General features: G+C 38.5%; 1 long non-coding RNA gene across 1 annotated transcript; it reads right to left on the bottom strand.

Annotated features, from left to right (window-relative positions):
* Positions 1-14,699: 14,699 nt before the first annotated feature.
* On the bottom strand, positions 14,700-15,284 carry LOC146320177 (uncharacterized). The gene is made up of 3 exons (XR_014771479.1): positions 15,174-15,284; positions 14,945-15,043; positions 14,700-14,830 (listed from the first exon to the last, which is right to left on the bottom strand). It is a non-coding gene; the product is annotated as an uncharacterized LOC146320177 (long non-coding RNA).
* Between the last annotated feature and the right edge of the window lie 587 nt (positions 15,285-15,871).

The following is a 15,871-nucleotide window of genomic DNA, read 5'->3' as shown; positions in this document are numbered from 1 at the left end:
TTATGTCTTTCAACAAAAGCAGCAATTGTGTGCTAACTAGCTGATACCTACATCAAGCATTGTTTTCAAAGCCAGTAATTCTGCGCCCACACTACAGGAGTTAGCCAATTTTCTGGTTAATCTTGACAATATCCTGTATACTACGTGATGCACCCAGGTTATAAATCCGGTAGCGTCAAGACTATCATACCAATGGGAGCACGATCTCACGTGATTTCATGAAGAACATAATCTTGCATGATTTCATGGGGAACGTGATATTGCATGATTGCAGTGAGAAATAATGAAAGCAGAATGATTAATGAGACTGGATGAGAAAATGTTTGGGGAGACGTGGTCAACACGGCATGTGTATTCTTCAGTGAGAGCTGGAGGCGAGATTTTAATTGTTTTATCTTTCAACAGTAGTACGCAAGCTAATGTTAGCCACAAGGCTAGAGATTTTCATTGCTTAGGAACACCTCTCTTTTACTTCTGAACTGATGTAATCATGCAGATTTTAAATCGTAAATATCAAACATATTTGAACTAACCGGGGCAGCCCCAGTGATTCTCAAAACACGGGGATGAAAATTGGATCTGTAAACCCCTCACATTACTGGATGATCTGGGCCAAACGTTGTGCTGACCCAAGGCCCAGCCCAGATTTCTCCTCCTGGTGGAGCCAGCATAATGGGGCAGGCATGATTCACATCAAGTCAGTCCACTGTGTTTTATTATCTCACTGTGCAGAAGCAGGTCAGAGGTATTATTAGCAGCCCTGTCCTGCTCTATATTAGTTATGGGGAAGTTCTTATACCAGCAACCTCAGGCAATGTTACACCATAGATTGCCAATTAACATCCATCTCCATCTTGATAGATCATGTTCAATTCTGTCCACTATCAAATAAAGATCACGTTATCTCATATTCACTTACAAATGTTTAATAAATACACCTTTATGTCTTTGTGTTTAATAGGCTATGTAATGCTGTCAGAGAATATGAAATGTGTTGCGGTGGAAATAAAGCCTTGATCGAGGGTTTAAAACATGCATTTGATATCGTTTGGTATATGCAAAATTTTAATTGTGATTTAATGATTTATTGACTGTTAATTCAACCAATGATCGATTAGGAAAATAGCTTACAATTTGCAACCCTAATTGTAATATAAATGACTGAGTGATAACTTGCTGTTTCATAACACAAACAAGTATGTGGGCTATTCAGCCATTATGGTGAGTAAAAATAACAGTCTGATACCAGAGCAGTGCTCATTTATTTCCATGTCTACTACATGAATTGACCTCTGGTGAGGATGTTGACTTTTGCTGCAAACATGCAGCTTTAGATTTAGTTTTTTTAGCCTGATATCATGTGCATAGCAATTAATGTGTAGATAAAATCCTTATTTCAGAGTTCTTTTAAAACAATTCACAGCTGTTAAAAGTTGCTAGCAACAACTGTATTTCCAGCTGGCAGATATGACTTTTGGCAGCTCGAAATGTCTACTTCTGTCTGACAGCAATGGCTTATATTTCCAAAATTACTGAGAATAACAGTGGTAAATCTGCCTTATTGTCATTTTAAATTGAATTTTTTTATGTGCCATACCTTGCCAGGAACTGCAGAAGAAAATTAGCCTGTATGGCTAAATCTGGCACATTTAAAGGATGGACTCCAGTGCCCATGTTGATTAATGGGCATTGTCCCTATATTAGATAGATAAAAACATAAGACTTTAATTCATCAAAAGTTTTATAGCCCATTTGTGTTGAAAAATTGCTTCCTAATTTGGTTGCTCATCATTTTAAAATAATACGTTTCTACCCCGACAAGACATAAATAGGTGACTCACTCTAACTTAAACACCAGATGCTGTTAGACATCAGTTTTTGCCAGGGTGGGTTTTCATTTCAGACTGAATAATTTTGATGATGCTGATAAACTGTAGCTGTAACCTCTGAACATGATGCTGTTATTCTTTTGTAGGACAAAATAAACATTGTCCAGTTGTCTTTTTAATATCTATAAAACTGCATTATGGCCTTGCAAGGACAAAAATATCCAGCACTCGACCCCAGACAGCTGCAGGCTTGAGAGTATAACCGCTGTGGCATTACGAACCCTGGCCAGAGGCTCTCTGTGGAGGTCTGATTGACTGAGGCAATGTTTAATGATGCTGGTGTGTAATGATGGTTGGCATGAAATGATGCTATTTATATGCAGCGGGAGCACTTACCTTGTGTTTATGGCATGAAGTATCAGGGATATTTCTCTCCTCAACATTTTGTCTGCTGCAGCACAGACGGACATAACAAAGATGCATTTGCAGAGAGTCTTCAAAGTTGAAATCCAATCTAAAATATGATGATGCAATTAAAAACATCTACGGGGAATTGAATGAAATTCATAGGCTGTTTTGTGAAATGGTGGTAAGATAATGACACATACAGTATAAAATTAAAATATGTCCAATACGACCACAATGTATTTACATCTTAGACAGTTCAAGTTGAAATACATAACTTTAGAGTCACGTTTTTCTCACATCATTGCTGTCTGTAAAGATCTATCTAGGTGAATCAAAATTTCTTTGACTGCCCAGCTACATCAATTTACAGTACTTCTTTTCAAACAAAGTTTAGATTAGCTGCACAAGGTTCAATTGCAACTTATGTGTAAAAATTTAAAGTGTCCTTATTTGTTGTCAGATAAGGCTGGTGGTTAGCAAAGACGGTGTTGTGCAAGAACACTTTCAAAGAGTGCATGTTCATGAACGTGCTCATGTGTTTGGTGAACTGTGAACTGAACAGATCAGTTTGCAAGTAAGGAACATGAAACTGAGTGTTGTTATCTCTCTCAGGAGTGAACGGCATCAGCTATAAATATAAAATTCTTTGATCATGAAGCATAAAGGCTATGACCCCGGCTACACTGCAGACAGGAGTCTCTGTTAACAGTCTCAAACAGACAGATGGATTGAGGCTGTATATGCTCGTCTCCTCTCTTGTCTCCCTCTTCATCTCTTTGCACTTCTCATGCATTGTGTTGCATTCAATTTGAACTGGAAGGTTGGAATTTCAGAGTGCCCACAGTGTTGAGATCCTCCGGTTTTCAGCAGTTCATAAAAACATAGTTCTGGGTTCTTCACCCTGTTAGTAGTGCATCCCACCGTGCAGCATTTTATTAGGCATTTTTCTGTTGTTTGCTAGCAGCTTAAAGTACAAGAGCAATTAATTGTTTTCCCTTCAGCGTGGGAGGGACTTAATTATGCACAGTCTCTATTGACAGGTGCATGTGAACTGTATTGTGGTGCAAAATGCATAGTTTTAGATTGCCCTCTTGTAGTTTTTTACACATGGACCAGAAAAAGTAATTAATTTTTAAACTTTTCTCCACATAATTGTTAAGTTTCCCAGTATTACATTATTATTATTATTACATACACCTTTCCAAAGTCAGTAAATTATGTCCTTCAGAGTGTATCTTGCATCATGTTCTGTTAATCCTCAACAGTAATTCTTAAGTTTCTTTCACACTAACCGCCTAAACAATGTATTGTGAAAATTTGTATATAGCGTACCTTATAGTATTAGTGCACAGTTTGGTTTGATTTGGGGGACAGTGCAGCTTTTGCTTGACATCCTTTGAGAAATCAAGGAAGTCAGCGATGTTTGCAAAGCTATGAACGCACAAAGCAGAGGCGCTAAAAGAGTGTGCCAGACTAAATCAGCTCCTAGAATTGTTAAGTGTGAATCTTCGGATGACACAAAACTTAAATGTGTCTATGAGGACACTATTATGAGTTGAATCACAAGTTGCAGTTTAATCAGCTACAGCACTCGCAGCATTATCTTCATCAGAACCATACAGGAAGAGTCATCACACTGCCAGCAAAACCTCTCATGTTGGTGTGCTTAAAAGAAAGTGCCTGCTTTGAAATGTGTTTTTCAAGAATTATGGAAATAAAAGGTTAAATTTAAATAGGGTTAATTACGTGAGCGTGTGTGTTGGTGTGGTGGGGGTTGAGTGGGATCAGGGCCTGCTTTTATTAACGCGACACCTGCTTTTTTCAAAGTAACTGTCAAACAGACTGTAGTAGCAGAGAGATGTTAATTATGAGGAGCGGACAGAGTGTCTTTCCGACAGAGTGTCTCACTACCAACAGAAATAAGATCGTGATCATGTCAAGACAGCTGGCACTGGTACCTGAAGGACGGGTTAAACTTGTAAAACTTGACTCCAGATGTTCAGAAAAAGGTGACAGAGTGCACAAATAGATCAAATCTGATCACCTCCACCTTGTCAGTAAAGAATAAAACATTATCATACATAATAGATTCAGAAACACTAATTATCATTCCAAATTTTCCAGTGGTTTTTAACTCTTTACTCAAACTATTATTTATCTGTCTGTAATTGTGTTTACTCTACACTATTGCAACTTACTTTGTTATTAATTTCTCAAGTGAAGATCCACTTTTTGTTTCTTCTTACCCTCACTAGCGATGTGGCTTCCAGCAATGACAATATCAGTGTCTGTTGGTCGGGTTTTTGGTGAAATATCTTTAAGTATTGGATGGATTGATGTTGAATTTTGTACACACATTCATGCTCTCCTCAGGATGAACTATAATAACTGATCCCTGATCTCTAAACTTTCCATATAGCTCAGGTAATATCTGCTATCTGCTGCTTCTCATCAGCCTTAGCTGTTCTGTATGCTAATTAACAAAGAGGTGTTGTGATATAACTGTATTGACTATAGCAATAATCATCCATAGATATTGTGCTTATATCAAGATTGTCAATTCTTTTGTCTTTATTTTGTAGTGAAGTTCTGATATCATGGCAGCTCTCCTATTAATATTTGCAATGGTGGGCATCTGGCGTCAATTTAAATCAATGTATTTCTATGTCTAAGTAAAGCCTCACAGAGTCGCTAGCAGAGCTGTAGACTCTTGGTCTTATTCTAAATGTGTCTTCGCTCTATAATAGAATGTGGAAATTGGTTTTGTCCAGACAGCAAATGCTGTTTATGAGACTAATAAAGTAATTTCCTAAACATATTGTAAGAAAAAAGTTCTCACTAGCAGAATGATGATTATATTGAAGCCAACTGGCAGACTTCACCACCGCTAACCCCTGAGTCAGATGATCTGAACCTGCTGAGAGGAGGAATCACAGAGGATGCATTAACGCAATCAGACAGATTTCATCAGTCCAGTTGTGATGCGTTGGCTACCGTCTGGTAGATTGCGTTGTAATTATTATTTTTCAGTGACTCCAACAATAGCAAATGTTAACACCATCTTCATGAAAACTGCATGGAAACAACTGCAAAACTGTGAAGATATGTGATGATTTCCATCCAATACACAACAATGAAATTCAGGCTTATAATTAGGTTCATGGACTAGACTATAAACTCATCACAGGCAATAAAAATTATAACAAGCAAACAGTAAACATGCCATCCTCCCATGAATGATGCAAGCAGTTGTTAAGAGCAGTTAACTACATGCATCATTTCTCCAATTGGACCAATAATGTCTCAGTGAAAACCTGTGAAGGTTTCATATATTAACCTTTCATTATACAACATGTTTTACATACTACACACTAGATTTAAACTATCACTTGCTCAAATTTTAATCTGAAATCTTCTCTTTTTTATACCAGCATGTTGCACTCTAAGAAACAAAGGTGCCAACTAGAGCCATAAGGGGTTCTTTGGCTTGGAGAACCCTTTTTGGTTCCTGGTAGGACCTTTTTTTTTCTTTTTCTTTTTCACTCGTAACCCTTTCATAGAGTTCTACCTAGAACCCAACGTAAAGGGTTATACCTAGAACCACCTCTGAAAGGGTCTACCCAGAACCCCCTATGAGAGATTCTACAGAGAACCCTTCTATGGTGCCATGGTTCCACCTAGAGCCCTTTCTGGGGGTTCACTCCTGATCCTTTTCATCTTTTAAGGGTGTTAACAAGAACCCACCAAGTATTTTATATTTCTGTTCCAAGAGTCTCATCTAGAACCCATGTGATTCTACCAAGAACTCTTTTATATTAAGGTACAAAGAACCCTTGACCAACTTAATGAAAGTGTTCTTAAAGGATTGTAGCGACACTTTCATCTCATGGTACAAAGAACCTTTGACAGACCCTTAACAAAAGAGTTCTTCAAGGATTTGAACAAACCTTGAAAGATTCTTTCTTTCAAACAGGGTTCTTTGAATGAAAAGGGTTCTGAATCAAACACTAGAATGCCTTCTTCAAAAAGGGTTCCTCAGGAGCAAATGGTTCTGTGTTGAACCTCAGCCCTGTTTCTAAGCATGTGTAAACTTACTGACAGGAAGACTTTGTATGCTGTGTGTATTTTTACATGCTGAAGGTCACACGGCCTCAGACACCTTTTAAAGAGCAAAAACCTGAAAAACAGAAGCACAAACCTCAGGGAAGTCATTGTGAGCGACCATCAGACTCTATGAAAAACAGAGGGTAAGATGTTATTGGACAGCAAGGTATAACTCCACTCTCCATAAACACGTTTACAACAAACACCCCCCCCACCACACACACACAAACACACACTCACCTACCTTATAAACCTTACAGCATTTGTTGTGTTTTCCTCCTCCAGAGGTCCCATGTGAGTCCAATATCGGATCTTTGTCTCGACTTTAGCAAGACTGATAGCATCGCAGAGACTCAACAAAGGCCTCGCTAATCACAGCTGCTGCATTATTGGAACATTTCTCACCTATCTGTGAAAAGAAAATCCTTCGTCAGCACCATTACCCTTTTTGTTCCTTTTGCTCAGATTAAGATGGCTCCAAGGTTGGAGATTTTTGCTCTTTCAAAAGGGCTTCATTTTTCTGTAACAGCATTACTGTTGATTTTGTTGGTGGACAAAAGTGTCCCAATAAGCAGCATTACTGCGCTGGTATCATCTTAATTAACAGCTTTGGAGGCAGGTGGATGGGCATGAATTTCACTCCAAAATAAACCCAACTTTACCCCTGGTGTTTTGGGCTGACAGGGACACACGCATTATGACAGCTGAGCTGATAATGAATATGATTTGGATGGGACAGACTGATTGGACAAAGTTGAACCAGTTTTGTGTCTGGATCAGGTGGTGTTGAAAGGCGGCAGATTGCAGTGTGTAAAGATTTTATTTACAAGTCTTCAGTTCCATTCACTGCTAGTCCTTCTCATTAAGATTTTTTAAGTTATTAAAAAATGTTTGATATTTGTAGTAAAAAACTCCACTCACCTCATATCCCCTCTTGTAGCTGTAAAAAAAACTACATGCCCTGGATCTCACCCAAACTCTGCTTTTTGTCTTTTTCAGCACAGATTTCAGTGCATATAAACAGTACAAGCTGCTGGTTGCTGTCCATGTTTGTTTTGGTACAAGAACACACAAAAATTTAATGGGATTCACAGGCTGCCTACAGTCAGAACCTCCACTTGTTACTGACCAGTTGTTCAATATGTTGTCTAATGCCATGATTTTCAAAGTGAGGACCACCAAGAAAATGTAATAAAATAAAATAAATAAATACATACATACATAAATAATATGTGCAAGTTGGTGGAAATCTTTGACAGTTAGACAACACTAATTAGATAAATGGTTAAAATTGTTTTTTTGAAAGAATTAACCAAAAGTATGCTAATGGATAGTAACAGGAAAATGGTTAACCAAAAGTAAATGGTTAAAATAAATAGTTATAACTATAAATAGGTAAAGTAGCTACTTTAAAAGTAAGGAATAGCAGTTGAAACTGTTATATTAATTAATTAGTTAAAATAGATAGCTAGAAGTCATGTATTCGTGGTTAAAACAGATGCTTTAAATAGTTAAAGTATTTGATAAGGTGTTGAAATTGTTTGGCAGAAGGTATGAATAAAGAGATACTAGGCCTGGGCGACATGGATAAAATCAAATATCATAATATTTTTGTCCAAATATCTTGATATCAATAGTTATTGGTATTGTATAGGTATAATAGATCAGCTAGAACAGTCAGATAAGTTCAAAAAATTACATCACTTTACTGTAATGCAGCCTTTAAAGCCCGCAAAGACAAACATGTCATGTCATGATATAACAATATCCAAAATCTAAGATGATATCTAGTCTCATATAATATCGATATATTGCTCAGCCCTATTTGATGCTTTTATCTACATGGTGGTTGATGTTTCCAGCTCCAAATGATGGTTAAAAAATAAAAATTGAAGTTTAAATCATATAAACACATTTGTGACATGATGGACATGATGGGTTGTATTGGTGCGTTCATCTAACTGTGGGGTACATAAGATGAAAAGGTTGGGGAACACTGACGTACAATGTAGCTTGTCAGACATATATTTAAAATATTAATTTAGAATAATATTTAGAAAGAACTGCACACATTATCCACATTTAGAAATGTGCTTTTATAGATACACAGACAGAATAATGCACAAGTCAATCATTAATCAAAGACATGCATTGTATATGGTAATTCTAGTGAAATCATGTCATTATTATATGATTAGTGCAAAGTAACTTCTCATGTTTGATAAGGACAATTAGCACTGTGGAGCCCACCTACTATGCAGCCTGGAGGGAATGAATACTTTAGGAATACATTATGTGATAAATCAGATTAGTCCTTTCTCGTCTCTGGGAGGGCTGAAACTGATCTTTCTGGAAATCTGCAGCTTGACATTTTCTGGAAGAAATACGACCCAATCTTTTCTCATGCCTCTTGCAAACTGTGCGATGCAATGCCTTTTCTTCATTTCAAAGAACATTTCATCGAAATGTTGAATACAGTAGTGAACAGTGTCTGTGACCATTTTCCTCATACAATATGCAAGTGTGTCTGGATAAATCACCCAACCTGACAGTAGGTGCGTTTCTGTCCACCAGTTTTTAATGTGCATTTTTCAAGTTGTGCATTTTTGGAGAAAAAAAAATCTAAACTGCAAAAAAGTTTTTACACTCGCCTGATGTGGAACAGATATTATAATGATAAAAGCTAACTCTGAAGTGCCGTGGAAACAGATCTGGAACATGACATATGTGACTAATAAAAACATCAGATCTGTGTGAAACTCTGAGGAGACTGTAACATTAATAAAATTAATACATGAATCAAATGTAAAAAAACGTATTTTCAACTTGTTCTTCACACAGCTTTCAACCTTTTGCAGTTTGACTGGAGCTCTTTTTAATAACTTCATCTTAATGCACCCTCCTCTTCTGCAGTGGTTTATTGACATCAGACTGGAGAATCACTGCTACTATAACTCTTTATCTTCATCTCTGGTACTTCATGGTACTGAATAAATGGGGAGTTTGCCCTAAATATCTGGTCTCACACCAAATGACATTTCAAGTGACTGCATCATGACTGATCTAAAAACAGCAATATAACACAGTGACGGAAACTTCAATAAAATCTAGAATATTAGCAAATGACAGTTTGAGGGGAAAAAAAAACACATTATCAATTATGTTTGGGGTTAAGAGGGAGGAAGAGTGGTATTTTTTTTTTTTTTTTTTTTTTTTTTTAGCTACGGTCGTTTGTTTTTGGGATGGCTGGCTGTCACACAAATGGGCTTGTGACAGTCCCCTGGCTTATTCTTTTTTTTACCCTGTGTTTTGGTTTCTGATGGGTGGAGTGATCAACTGGGCTCTCCGCTCTCCTCCTGAAAAACCCTCGTTTGCAGCCACACAACATCTTTTCATCACACTTCGCTTCGCTTTCAAAAACACATGCACCATCACCTCACTGATAATCACGTCTCATCTTATCCTTGGTGTATCTTGTGTGCATCAGTTTCTTTGTTTAAATAAATTACTTCTTGTTTTTCCTCAGCCCGCGTCTCTCTCCCTTTTGTCATGGCTTCAGAAACAAGCCATGTGCGGGATCCTGGACGAGCCCCCAATTTGTCACAGCCTCGCTCGGAAGCCATGACAAAAGAGAGGGAGACGCAGCCTGAAGGCAAACAATAAGTAACAGGTCCAAGTGCTTCTGAATAGGGTGATCACCCTGCCCATCAAGAACCTGCTGCATAACAAAACAAAACACAGGATAAGTAAATAAATCAAGGAACGGTCACGGGCTTTGGGTCCAGTAAGACTTCTTCTTGGACTGTTGGGGTTTCAGAGTAGTGAACTGCATGACACCATGGAAATGTTATGTAGCAAAAGTAGTCTGTAAATGGCAATGCTCAAGTGCCAGTGCCTCACAGCTGTGTTAAAATACATCACTTGAACAAACACATTTACTCACCTCTGCCAATAAAAGGCTGTACTTTAGCGTCCGTGAGTGCATGACTAGTTTAAGCCTTCTTTACAGATGTCTGAAGATCTACGCGGGAACATATTTGCAAAGGAAAACATCAAACAGAGTGAACTGCCCTGACGAAAGGTCTCGACTACTTTTCCCCCCTAAAAACAAGAGCTTTGAAGTATGTGCGGTACATTTCGACTGGCGGCAGAGGAAAAGCTTCTCCCCTCTCAAGCTCAAGCTCTCAAAGTAATTGCAGCACCTTGGACAGTGACAAGGGTTTGCTCTCAGCAGACTCTTGTGTAATGCATTTCTGCTTTGTGTTTTCACCCCGCTTTCATAAGTGCCTGGCTGCTTCCATTTCTCCAACTCCTCTACAGAACAGCAGATCAACTTCACAGCGCCAGATGTTGTGGCAAAGCCTTGGAACGTGTTTGAGGTGCAAATCAGGGCTCATCAATAGCTGCAGCTTCTCTTTCGTTCTTTCTTTCTTTTAAAAGATCTCTGCGCATAAAGGCCTCTGCCTTCAGTGGCTCTCTCTCTCTCTCTTCTCTTCATTTACCACACACTTTTTATTTCATTTTATTAGACATTTTCACCATCACAGGTTTGGAGCAGTGCTTGAAGATGAAGTTGTTGGATGAGGTTTCCTTTTTTGTTTTATGGGTTTTATTAATGGGTTTGACTTTTATACATAAATGCAACAGTTGGCTTATTAATAAACATATGTTGACAGTGACTCATTCCACCATCCCTCCACACACGCACACAGTTCACATTCATTTGAACCTACTTGTAATACACATCTGCTAAACATATTGCAGTAATGATGACACAGTGCTTCACTGTACACTGCGGATACGTTCCTCCATAATAATTTCATTATCAGCCGTTGCTTTTGGCTAATTCCTCTTCCATGATCATCATTACCCTCAGGTTATCCATCAGATGATTTGTATTCATAATGAGTTTGGAGTGAATTAACACATGTACTTATTACTGCATTGTACGCTTAATGGGCATAGAGCCGACCCTGGTGAAATACAGATACCTTCTTGTTGAGTAAAAACACCAATACATTAATGTAAATATGCACAAGTAAAGGTCTCGCATTCAAAATACCATTTAATTAAAAGTATATAAGTATTACCAGCAAAATGTTTCTGTCACAGTAGCTCAGGGTGGAGCTAAGTTTAACTACTTTATGCAGTTAGGTTGTTTATTCCAGTGGTTTCCAACCTCGTGGTCAGGGCCCTAGAGGTCAGAAGATAAATTATGACATGATTAAATTCTGCCACACAAATCTCTATTATTTTTGGGACTGTTGTGTTACCTGATTTTTGGAAAGAATTAATATTTTTTACCTCTTTTGCACCTTGAATAGTCATTTTAATGAAACCATCACCACCCACCAACACATCTGACACATGACGAAAGGCTCCAAATAATTCAAATGAATTCGAATTACCAGTTTCATCTTCATCAATGCAATCTATTTTACAAGCTTGTATGATTTTTGTCTTTTACCGTTTACCTGCCCAACTAGACAAATGTAGTGGAGATTAAAGTACAATATGTCACTCTGAAGTGTCAAGAGTGAAGTAGAAGTGTAAAGTAACATAAAACAGAAATATGCAAGGAAAATACAGCTACCTTAAGCAACCTCAAGATTTTGCCTAACAACAGTACTTGGGCAAATTTAGGCTACTCACAACAGTAAGTCATGCAAGGCTTTTTGTCAGACTAACCAAAAAAAGGAAAATTTCTACTTTTTACCTCATGATTGTTGCCCTGATAACTTTTCGGAGCAGTAAAATCCTTCCTCATCATGCTCAAATCTGCTGCACAAGTGCTTGGGTGTTTATTCTTGTGGATTTAGTTCTAAAATTGGACTTCCTGGATTGTATTTCATTGTCTGTTGAGGCAACATGCAGCCCTCTGCATTTTGTGAGTGACAGTTCTGTTGTAATGTGTTCTTCAAAACCATTTTAAAGGCACCATGTGGCTTTTCTGACCACTAATGGCACTGTAGAGAAATGTTTTAATGCACCTGTATCACCTGGTCTACCAGCGTATGCACAAGGATACAGTGCACACCATGAACACGACAAGTTAATGGATGCAAATGGATGAGAGCTACAGTGAAACACAAAGAAGAAGAGAGAAAGTAAATAGAAGCAAAGTAAAAAAGAGGCATAGAACAAAATGAACAAGAGAAACATGCTGAATGGAAAAAGCAAATACACTTATTGTTGCTGTTGGGCACAAACCTCATATCTCCATATTTTGATATTTTTTCTTTTTTTTCATAAATCAATGCTACTGTCTGTCTGTGGGTTTTATAAATATGTTACGTCACGCTGAATAAATGACCTTTATGACCCCACTTGGTCTCACACAGTTCCACATATCAGCTGTTGGTGGCAGTAATGTGCCATATCATGTATCACTGCACTGATATAAGAAGAGAAGAAGAAGATTCACAACTGCATAAAAATAGATTCAATAAAAATGTTTTATGGTTTACATCAGATGTTTGAACACCGCCTGCTGTGGACTAGAAGGAGACGGGACAATGTACAGTTGAGAAAAACAAACAACAGCTCACTGAAGCCGATGCTGCTTTTGATGCTGTCAGTTACAACACAGAGTGGCTTACAGAGGATTTTTTTTTTTAAGTGGGGAACTTGGACAGGATTTAGTCAATGAAGTATCCACCTTAAGCTTCATTACTTGAGCTGGTGTCTGAAAGGATCATTGATTTGCTCGTGCAGCAGGCTGACGCTGACCTGAAGCCTCTGATCACTGACTGGGATCAACAGGGCTCATCATTTATCCTGTGGCATACTGCTTGCACTGCACTGCATTTCTTCCCTCCCGTCCTCCTGAACACGCCACTCTGCCTCTTCTCAGCAAGACAAAGGAGGATTTTTACCCTCCACCAATGAGGCAGTCACGCTCTCATCTCATCCAGTGACAGTTAAAGGACAAGATTGGTGATCCTACACTGTAAAAATTTGTCATGTAGATTAACAGTAAAATACTGGCAGCAGGTTAAAGAAAAACTAGGATATGCTGTTGTGTATCTCTTCCAAATTCTGTGAATCTCATAGTGTCTGGTTTCATTTCACCTCACTTTATTGTCCCTTGAAGAGGAATTTTCTTATCTTATGTTTTTTTTATTATTTTATCCATTGTGATACATGAAAGTTTATCTAATATGATAAATGACTTTGTATTGAAATTTTTAAAATGTGTTTGAATAATTTGTATTGTTAGGCTTCTCATAGAATGTCTCATTTTGTATCACACCATATTTGTAATTTCTCTTTTCTCCCGGCTCCCATCCAGCACCGTCACCATCACATCTGACAGTTTGACCTCAACAACAAAAGGAAATAAACATGTTTTAAGACTTATAAATTATTAATGATTAATCAATTGTAGGATAACACAAAATTTGCAACCCTAGTCTGGAGAGGTGGCATGACATCAACAGTTAAAAGTAACTAATACTCTGAGTAGTTTTTGCAACAAGTATTTTTCTAACACCAGTACTTCTTGTAATTGAGTAATATTTTAGCATTGCAACAGTACTTCTACTTGAGTAAAGATTTTCAGTTCAGTTCCATAATCCCATTTTTCAGATAAATAAATTCAACACAAGAGGTACAAAAGGCAAGGCAGATTTATTTACAATTATACAACACAGGGTTGTATAGCGAGGTTTTGTTGTAGTTGGATGTTGCATGGCAGAGAGCTGAGGATGACTGAGGCAGTCTCACAGCCGGAGGGAAGAAGCTGCTCCTTAGTCTGGGAGTACAGGAGCAAACACTTCTGTATCTGTGAACAGGCTGTGAACACACACATTGTTTCAGTGGCGGTGGCACAACATCATGAATTAATTTATATCAGACACATATCTTTGCTTCTTAATGAATGCAGGATTAAACTTAAGAATCTAATATATTAGAATATTATATAGAATATTATTATTCTAGAGGTAAAAGGTCCATATTAAACTTACATTGGTTCTCTCCGTGTTCTGCTCGGAGAGAAAAGAGGCAGATCTCAGAGAGCTGAGCAGAGGCACCTTAATAAAAAGACAGTGGACAAAAGAGAAAGTGAGACATACAGGCCACTTCTCAAATCAAAACCATAATTTCTCAAAATGATGCAGAAAATCTTAACATTTCACAGGTGAAGCTTTGGCATACTTACGAGACGAATAGTGGAGTGGAGCACAAAGATTTGGCACGATGTTGATGGCAATGATGATGATGATTGGTGCCTGTTGCGGCATCAATTGTGGAGACATACAGCACAATCCTTATAGTTTTTCTTGAACCAAAAACATTATTTCTCAAAATGATGCAGAAAATTCTAACATTTCACAGGAGAGGCGTTTAGATACTTACAGGAGGAGGACGCTGAAGGCTCACTGGACACCAGTGTCAGATGATGAGGAGCTGTCAGATGTTTTGAGGAGCTGTAGCTGCTGTCTTTGCTGAGGCAGCGGGTTTGGTGAGGGAGGGATTCAAGGAGGTGCCTTAAAAATTAGAGTGGACAAAAGATAAAGTGAGACATACAGCCCAAAATCTTAATTTATCAAAATGATGGAGAAAATTTTAGCATTTAACATGAGAGACTTTGAGATACTTACAGCAGCAGGAGGAGGCCAGAGGCTCACAGGAGCTTGTTGATGGATACCAGTGTGAGAGAAGGTCAGCTGAGGTGTTTGTGGAGGAGCTGTAGCTTGTGTCTGTGCAGAGAAAATGAGTATGATGAGGAAAGCCAGCCAAATCCTTAAGATGTTTCTCAAAACCAAAACCATTTCTCAAAATGATGCAAAAATTGTTAATATTTCATAAGAGAGGCATTTAGATACTTACAGGAGGAGGAGGAAGCCAGAGGCTCAATGGTGCCTTGTTGCTGGACACCAGTATCAGAGGAGGCCTTGATGTGTATTCATCAAGGTCAGAGGAGATGTTTACAGAGGAGGTGTAACGTGCATCTTTTCTGAGGCAATGGATAGTGGAAGGGATAGTGGAGTCTCCAGAAGAGCTGCAGCAGCATGATTGCAGCTGTGCAGAGGCAATGAGGAAGGAGAGGCAGGACCTTGTCTTGACTTTTAACAGTAGGAGAGCATGTAGTAGGAGACTGGACGGATTGCAGTTTCTGTGGTTGCTGAGGTGAGAGCTGCTTTGTTCTTTGTTCTGGCACAGAGGTAGGCCTTTCTTCATAGTTGGTCAGTGGTAGGAGGATTTGTCCGACCAAAACGCCCTTTATGGCCTTTGTAGAGCAGGTAGGGATCTTGGAAGGCTTTGGGGTACAAGGCCTTCATACTGTCAAGGCATCTCTAGTGCCTTGCAACCACTCCCAAGCCCGGGCATCTATGCCTTACCAGACTACACTGTGAGTGAGAGCACAGGGTAACTGAGGAGTTGGTACAGGATATATCTTTGCCAAAGCCAGCGACTGACCTGGTGCTGGAGAGGCTGGCGGTGGGAAATTAGAAGCCAGCTATTCATTAGACAAAATGCATTAAACCTAGCAACCCACTGTATCAGCTACTGGCTTGACTGATCAC

The sequence above is a fragment of the Lutjanus erythropterus genome, chromosome 10 (genome assembly GCF_056507025.1).
Source record: "Lutjanus erythropterus isolate fLutEry1 chromosome 10, fLutEry1.hap2, whole genome shotgun sequence".
Classification (NCBI taxonomy): Eukaryota; Metazoa; Chordata; class Actinopteri; order Lutjaniformes; family Lutjanidae; genus Lutjanus; species Lutjanus erythropterus.
This window is presented reverse-complemented; position numbering and strand designations above follow the sequence as displayed.